At 44.4% G+C, this 8,743-nt stretch overlaps 1 long non-coding RNA gene across 1 annotated transcript; it reads right to left on the bottom strand.

Moving 5' to 3' along the window:
• Positions 1–5,074: 5,074 nt before the first annotated feature.
• On the bottom strand, positions 5,075–5,709 carry LOC134216582 (uncharacterized). The gene is made up of 2 exons (XR_009980731.1): positions 5,585–5,709; positions 5,075–5,524 (listed from the first exon to the last, which is right to left on the bottom strand). It is a non-coding gene; the product is annotated as an uncharacterized LOC134216582 (long non-coding RNA).
• Between the last annotated feature and the right edge of the window lie 3,034 nt (positions 5,710–8,743).

Below are 8,743 nucleotides of genomic sequence, written 5' to 3'. Positions count from 1 at the left end.
ATAACCTGGAGGAGATCCTGTAGGATTTCCGGGAGGAGATCCTGGAGGAACTCCGGGAGGAGATCCTGGAGGAACTCCGGGAAGAGATCCTGGAGGAACTCTGGGAGGAGATCCTGGAGGAAATCCAGGAGGAGATCCTGGCGGAAATCCAGGAGGAGATCCTGGAGGAACTCCGGGAGGAGATCCTGGAGGAACTCCGGGAGGAGATCCTGGAGGAACTCCGGGAGGAGATCCTGGAGGAACTCCGGGAGGAGATCCTGTAGGAACTCCGGGAGGAGATCCTGGAGGAACTCCAGGAGGAGATCTTGAAGGAACTCCGGGAGGAGATCCTGAATTAACTCCGAGGGGAGATCCTGGAGGAACTCCGGGGGGAGATCCTGGAGGAACTCCAAGAGGAGATCCTGGAGGAACTCCAGTAGGAGATCCTGGAGGAACTCCAGGAGGAGATCCTGTAGGAATTCCGGGAAGAGATCCTGTAGGAACTCCGGGAGGAGATCCTGTAGGAACTCCGGGAGGAGATCCTGTAGGAACTCCAGGAGGAGATCCTGTAGGAACTCTGGGAGGAGATCCTGTAGGAACTCCGGGAGGAGATCCTGAAGGAACTCCGGGAGGAGATCCTGGAGGAACTCCGGGAGGAGATCCTGGAGGAACTCCGGGAGGAGATCCTGGAGGAACTCCGGGAGGAGATCCTGGAGGAACTCCGGGAGGAGATCCTGGAGGAACTCCGGGAGGAGATCCTGGAGGAACTCCGGGAGGAGATCCTGGAGGAACTCCGGGAGGAGATCCTGTAGGAACTCCGGGAGGAGATCCTGTAGGAACTCCGGGAGGAGATCCTGTAGGAACTCCGGGAGGAGATCCTGTAGGAACTCCGGGAGGAGATCCTGTAGGAACTCCGGGAGGAGATCCTGGAGGAACTCTGAGAGGAGATCCTGGAGGAACTCCAGGAGGAGATCCTGGAGGAACTTCAGGAGGAGTTCCTGAAGGAACTCCAGGAGGAGATCCTGAAGGAACTCCAGGAGGAGATCCTGAAGGAACTCCAGGAGGAGATCCTGAAGGAACTCCAGGAGGAGATCCTGGAAGAACTTCAGGAGGAGATCCTGGAGGAACTCCAGGAGGAGATCCTGGATGAACTCCAGGAGGAGATCCTGGAGGAACTCCAGGAGGAGATCCTGGAGGAACTCCAGGAGGAGATCCTGGAGGAACTCCAGGAGGAGATCCTGGAGGAACTCCAGGCGGAGATTCTGGAGGAACTCCAGGCGGAGATTCTGGAGGAACTCCAGGCGGAGATCCTGGAGGAACTCCAGGCGGAGAACCTGGAGGAACTCCAGGCGGAGAACCTGGAGGAACTTTAGGCGGAGATCCTGGAGGAATTCCAGGCGGAGATCGTGGAGGAACTCCAGGCGGAGAACCTGGAGGAACTCCAGGCGGAGATCCTGGAGGAACTCCAGCAGGAGATCGTGGAGGAACTCCAGGCGGATATCCTGGAGGAACTCCAGGCGTAGATCCTGGAGGAACTCCAGGAGGAGATTATGGAGGAGCTTCAGGAGAAGATTCTGGTGGAACTCCAGGAGGAGATCTTGGAGGAACTCCAGGAGGAGGTCTTGGAGGAACTCCAGGAGGAGATTCTGGAGGAACTCCAGGAGGAGATTCTGGAGGAACTTCAGGAGGAGATCTTGGAGTTCCTCCAGGATCTTCTCCTGTAGTTCCTTCAGGATCTTCTTCTGGAGTTCCATCAGGATCTGCTCCTAGAGTTCCTTCGGGATTTGCTCTTAGAGTTCCTTCAGGATCTTCTTTCAAAGTTTCTTGGAGTTCTTTCAGATACATCTTCTGGAGCTTCTCTAGATTTTTCTCCTGGAGCTTCTCCAGAGATAGATTCTCTGCTGGAGATACTTCAGGTTTACCTCGTGAAGTTCCTCAAGGATCTTTTCCTGGAGTTTCTCCATAATCTCCTCCCAAAGTTAGAGTTCATCCTGAAGTTCCTTCAAGATCTTTTCCTGGAGGTCCTTCAGGTTTTTTTTGTTGAACTCTTCCAATCTCTTTACCTGGAGTTCCTCAAGGAGCTAATCCTGGAGTACTCCCAGGTTCTTCTCCTGGAGTTCCTACTAGATCTAATACTGGAGTTCCCCCAGGAACCCTACTTCAAATTCCTCCATGAGTTCCATGAGCTCCATGAGGATCTGCTCTTGGAGTTCCTTCAGGATCTGCTCTTGGAGTTCCTCCAGGATCTGCTCTTGAAGTTCCACCAGGATCTGTTCCTGGAGTTCCTCCAGAATCTTCTCCAGCATCCTGAAGAAACTCCAGGAGCAGATCCTGATGGAACTCTAGGAGAAGGTCCTGGAGAAACTCTATGAGGAGATCCTAGAGTAATTCCTAGAGCATATCCTGGAGGAACTTCAGGAATAGACCCTGGTGGATCCTGGAGGAACTATATGAGGAGATCTGAATGGAAATCCTGGAGAAGATTCTGGAGGAACTCCAAGAGCAGATTCTGAAGGAACTCCAGGAGCGGATTCTGATGGAACTCCAGGAGAAAATACTGGAGGAACTCCAGGAGAACATCCTGAAGGAACTCCAGGAGGAGAATCTGGAGGAACTCCATGAGAATATCATGGAGGTACTTCAGGAGAAGATCGTGGAAAAACTCTAGGAGAAGATCCTGGACAAGCTCCAGGTGAAAATCCTGGAGAAGCTCCAGGAGAAGATCCTGGAGAAACTCCAGGAGAAGATGCTCGAGAAACTCCAGAAGAAGATCCTGGAGAAAATCCAGAAGAATATCCTGGAGAAACTTAGTGAGCAGATCCTGGAATAACTCCAACAGCATATCCAGAAACTCCAGAAGAAGATCCTAGAGAAACTCCAGAAGAAGATCCTGGAGAAACTCCAGAAGAAAATCCTGGAGAAACTCAGTGAGCAGATTCTGGAGTAATTCCAAGAGCATATCCTGGAGGAACTACAGGAGCAGATCTTGGTGGATCTCCAGAAGCAGATTCTGGAGCAACTTCAGTAATATATCTTGGAGAAACACCAACAGTAGATCCTGAAGGGAAACCAACAGGAGCTCCTGGAGTAACTCCAGCAGGAAATTCTAGAGAAACTCTAAAAATAAATCCTAGCGGAAACCTAGAAGCGAATTTCAAATAAATTCCAAGAGAAGATCCTTGCGAAATTCCATGAGATTTCCTCCTTCCTGGAGGAAGTTCAGGAGGAGATTCAAAAGGAGATTCTGGAGCAGTTCCAAAAGGAGGTCCTGGAAGAGATCCTAGAAGAACTCTAGTAGGCTCTAATTGTTGAGTTTCTCTAGGATCTCATTCTTGAGTTTACCCATTATATCTTCCCACCGATTCCTCTCTTTCTGGTGATTCTTCATCTGGAGTTTTTTCAGGTTCTCCCTCTGGAGTTTCTCTTCTTCAGGAGTACCTCCAGGACCTGATCCTGGATTTCCTCCAGTATCTCATCGGCGGGAGATCGTGAAAGATATATAGCAGGAGATTAGGCTCGAGTCTAATAAAAATTTCAAAAAGTGGTGTTGGACGAACTTCAGGATCTCCTCCTGATGTACCTCCAGGATCTTTTTCTGGAATTTTTCTAGGATCTTCTCCTGGAGTTCCTATTGGATCCTCTTCTAGAGTTCCTTCTGGTTTTCCTCTAGGACTTCCTGCTGGAACTCCTCAATGATCTATTGCTGGAGTTACTCCATAGTCTCTTGCTGCAGTTCCTCCAGGTTCTTCTGCTGGAGTTCCATCAGGATCTTCAACTGGAGTTTCTTCACGATCTCCTGCTGCACTAATTGTGGAGATTTTGGAGGAATTCCAGGAGGAGGTATCAGAAGAACTCCAAAAAGGGAACCTGAAAGAATTCCCAAAGGTGATATTGGACGGAAACCAGAGAAAGATCCAAGAAGAACTTCTAGGATCTTATAAAAGCTTCAAGAGGAAATCTTTGAGAAACTCCATGAAGAGATCCTGAAAGAACTCCAGGAGAAGATACTTGAAGGTTTTTCTGTGATAACCATTCCAACCCGACAAAGGACATTTTGTAGTGGAACTTCTGGAGAAACTCCGACTACATGAAGAGTTCCTGGAGAGATTTAAGCAAAAAGGAATTTTAGAAAGAGCCTTAGGAGGAATCTTCTTCTTCTTATTGGCATTACATCCCCACACTGGGACAGAGCCGCCTCGCAGCTTAGTGTTCATTAAGCACTTCCACAGTTATTAACTGCGAGGTTTCTAAGCCAGGTTACCATTTTTGCATTCGTATATCATGAGGCTAGCACGATGATACTTTTATGCCCAAGGAGATCGAGACAATTTCCAATCCGAAAATTGCCTAGACCGGCACCGGGAATCGAACCCAGCCACCCTCAGCATGGTATTGCTTTGTAGCCGCGCGTCTTACCGCATGGCTAAGGAGGGCCCTTAGGAGGAATGTCAGAAAAATTAAGGAGTTATTCCTTTAAAAAATCAAGGATTAATCAAACAAGTAATTGCAACAAAGGGCCAATTCCGGAGAAAATCCTTTAGAAATTACTGAAGAAACTGCGAAGAGAATAGCCGGATGAACTTCAAGAAGAGAGAGAAATTACACGAAGAGTTTCTTAAACGATCCACGAAAAAATTTCTGAAGAAAAATAGGATGCTTCTGAAATTAGTGGAGGAATTCCTAGAAGAATTCAAGTTGGAATATCAGGATGCAGAATATCAGAATTTCTTCTTATATTTCCTCAGGAATACCTATAGGTACCTATACCTATATATAGGGCTTCCTCCAGTGATTACTGTAGTAATTCTTCTAGGGATTCCGCCAAGTTATTTTTCCTAAAAGTCTATAATGATTCATCGTGGAATTCCTTTTAAAACTCTTCCTGAATTTCTAAAAGTCTTCAGAAATTCCTCCTGAAGTTTCGCAGGATTAATTTCTGGTAGTCTTTAGCAATTGCTCAAGCTTCTCTCAGGAGTATTCAGGAGAAATTAACATACGCAATACTTTGGTGTACTTTAAGGAAGACGCAATATCAATCAAACGCTGATGGTGCATAGTATTTCTTTCAATAAGGCTTTTTCCAATACTGCATAAATAATTTATCAATCACTTTCTTTGGATCATTTTGATAGTATCAACACATTTCTACTATTGATCATTTCGTTAATCATTTCTTCGTTTAGTTGCAATTCGTAATGAACCGATGAATTGTTCTAAAACCGGTTGCTGAGAAGCACTACTGGAAATTCCCAGCTGGAAATCATTCGTCAAACTAAGTACCATCACGGGCCCTCGATTTCGCCGATCAGCGTTACGACAGACGTTAAATTTATCGGGCATCTGCCGGAAGAGGTCGTCAGCGCATAAAAAATATCCGTGTGCGAATCCGCAGTCCGATTCTCGATTGATCATCCTTTTGATTATACTTTTGGATACGCCATAAAAAAGTAAATTCATCCGTAGGTCATGCAATCCGAAAATCGCCGGCACAGAGTATCTCTGTAGGAAAGGATCGGATCTTGCCATCCTAGTTATATTCCGCTTGCTGTATGTTTTAAATAAACCAATATAAAACTGGAGTCATCTAATTATTAATAATAATTACCTTGTATATCTTATATCAATTATTAAATTACGCAAATCAAACAGAAATTGTGAGCACCTATTAAAACCACTTCATAAAAAATCTGCCTGGACAAAACATAAACAAAATCAGCTGGCCAGTTTGCACTGCCGCCCTCGTCTCACGCACACATCATTAGTATGGCTGCGTTTTTAAAATTTGTTATCGGTTTGGTGCTTACCGTTCGAAGTATTAACTTTAATACTGGATTAAAGAAAATCCAGATTAAATCTGGTATTATCCTCGTTGGAGCTTACCGCCATTAGAAATTTTTACAGTATACGGTAATTTTTTACCGAACTTTCAACAGCTGAACGTTCGGTAATCTGTTCGGTAATGCAAACAAAAACTACCGAACGTTCGGTACTTGATATTTTAGATAAGCTGTCAAAAATTACCGTACGGTTCGGTAATGGATTTTTGTCAAATGTCAAAATTACCGTACTGTTCGGTAATTCTAGTAGTGTATTTACCGAACCTGTTCGGTATTTTTTATTTGTCACTGTTTATTTTAAAATATTCGGAGTTACAATTTTTCCATCATAAAGTACGCTTTTTATTTCTATTCAAGCATTTTATTTAAAATTAAATTTTAGTTTACAAAAGTCACACGTGTATAAATTGCATTCCCGTTGAACTCAATATGGCGCAAACGGCAATATCGGAAGCGGCGCCATGAAGTCGTCTTCTACCTGTAAAGAAAAAAATGCGTCATCATATAGGAAGTCAGACTGCAAAATCACTCCTTGCAACAATAAAATACATTGATATCAACTAGTTACAATTCAGTTAAAAATACATTTGATGCGGTTTCGCCAAACCCCGATCATGTATTCTAAAAAGTGCTGATTTATAATAATTCGTAGTACCGTTGGCTTGCAAATATTTCTTAGCTCATAGCTACTTACTTGTTCCGTTGTCAGACGTTGGGTTCCTAGGAGTATCCTATCACTTTAAAACCACGCATAATTGAAACACAAGCAATCCTCAAAAGCCTTCATTTTGATAATGACTGCCAATCTGACCTCGAATCTGACAGATCACATTTCAGTTTACCGGACTACGGTATATCAACTTTTATTTTACATTTTGTTCGGTAGTCTATTTACCGTATACGGTGATAATTTGTTTTTACCGTACGATTTGTATTTTTTCTACCAAATACTGTAAAAAATGACAGATCGTTCGAAAAGCTTTACGAAAGTACGGTAAAATAACTCATGTTTACCGAAAAATCTGTAATTTTTTAAGTTTACCGAAATATTTCGTCAATTTTTTTACCGAACAGCGAAATTGTATTTAAGTGTGTAGAACTGTTGATACCTATCGCTATCGACACCTCGAGGCATGGCAGAGGAGAGTAGAGTGAGCATCCAAGTCAGCCTCGCATGGCATGTCAGAAGTGAGAACCTAAGTAAGTTCCACATGGTGTGTCAGAGCGTGTGTCAGAAGGAGTGACAGGGTGTGCTAGAGTGAGCACCCAAATAAGTCTCAAATTGCTGTGCTCCTTAGCCTAGCGGTAAGGTGTGCGGCTATAAAGCTAGACCATGCTGAGGGCGGCTGGGTTCGATTCCCGGTGCCGGTCTAGACACTTTTCGGTTTGGAAATTGTCTCGACTTCCCTGGCCATAAAAGTATCATCGTGTGAGCCTCATGATAAACGAATGCAGAAATGGTTACTTGGCTTAGAAACCTCGCAGTTAATAACTGTGGAAATGCTAGTTAAACACTAAGCTGCGAGGCGGCAATGTCCCAGTGTGGGGATGTAATGGCAATATAGAAGAAGTAGAAGTGGTGTGCTAGAACGTGTATCAGGTGATAGGGTGAGCACTAGAGTGGGGCGCAGTTGTATGGAAAAACGCAAGTAAGATCAAGGTTTTTCTGAATCGTTTTGGCAGCCCAATCAACTGTGCAAAATATGGGCTCGATTGGTTGCAACCTCGCATGCCGCATCGCGTTTTAAATTTACATGGAGATTAGTATGGGAAAACGTACTTTTTCACATTTTTGTTCTAAGCGGCTTCAATTTATCATCAATCACGTGACTCAATACGTTACCATATAGTCTGGAAGATGCCGAAAGACTTTGCCGAAGAAGGTACGTAGCTGGAAGGTCTACAAAAAATGTTATTACGTTCCGAAAATTGATTGTTTAAACCATATGCAAGAAATCAACGTTTCTGCCAGCACTACCGGACAACTTATGGTTATCGAAGGGCAAAACCCATCTTCCTTCTTGTCGGATTTTTTTCTTTGTACAATGATTCCGAATAGCTCCCATTGGCTCTAAAGCCCTATAAGATCAATTATTTTGAAATAACACTCAGTTAAATTATTGGTCTACGTAGTACGGCAGTGCTGGCAGAATAAACGATTTTTTGCATATGGTTTGAACACTCAATGTTCGAAGCGTTATAACTTTTTTCGTGGACGTTCCAGCAACGTGCCTTCTTCAGCAAAGTTTTTCGGCATCCTTTGGGTTATACTTTAACGCAATGTGCCACTTGGTTTACGATGAACTGAAACCTCTAGTAGTAGAAATGCAAAAATATACGTTCTTCCATACTAATTTCCATACAAACTTCAAACGCGATGCGGAAAGCGAGGAAGCAACCAATCGGTCCCAAATTCTGCACAGTTGTTCAGGACCCAGAATGGCTTTGAAAAACCATTGATTTGAAAAAATGACCATGACGCCCCACTCTAGTGAGCACCCAAGTTAGACTCACATGGTATGTCAGTGGTGAGCATCCAAGTAGTAAGTAGTAAGCCTCGTACGGGATGAGTAAGCCTTATACGGGATGAGTGCCTGTGTGAGCGTGAATGAGCGAGTACATTAAGTACTGCCTATCCCCTAGAAGTAATGCAGGGAGGCAGTTCCTGGGGGAACCAGGGTATTAGTAGAGAGGGTAACTCAAGTAACCTTCCGTTGCTTGGGTGGGTTTAGTGGATCCGGCGTTCCGTCAACCCCACTCCCTGAGTGATAATTTCAGGTGTCTGTTTGCAGATTTGCCTTCATTCCTCTATATATATACAGGGGTTAGACAAAAAGGTTAAGATAGGCAAAATGTTGGCGAAGTTCAAATAAGCATAACTTTGCGTAGAATAATCCGATTTTGATAAAACCGGGACCATCGGATGC

Source organism: Armigeres subalbatus, chromosome 2, assembly GCF_024139115.2.
Source record: "Armigeres subalbatus isolate Guangzhou_Male chromosome 2, GZ_Asu_2, whole genome shotgun sequence".
Lineage (NCBI taxonomy): Eukaryota > Metazoa > Arthropoda > Insecta > Diptera > Culicidae > Armigeres > Armigeres subalbatus.
Note: the sequence above shows the minus strand (reverse complement) of the source record. Positions and strands in the feature narration are given on the sequence as shown.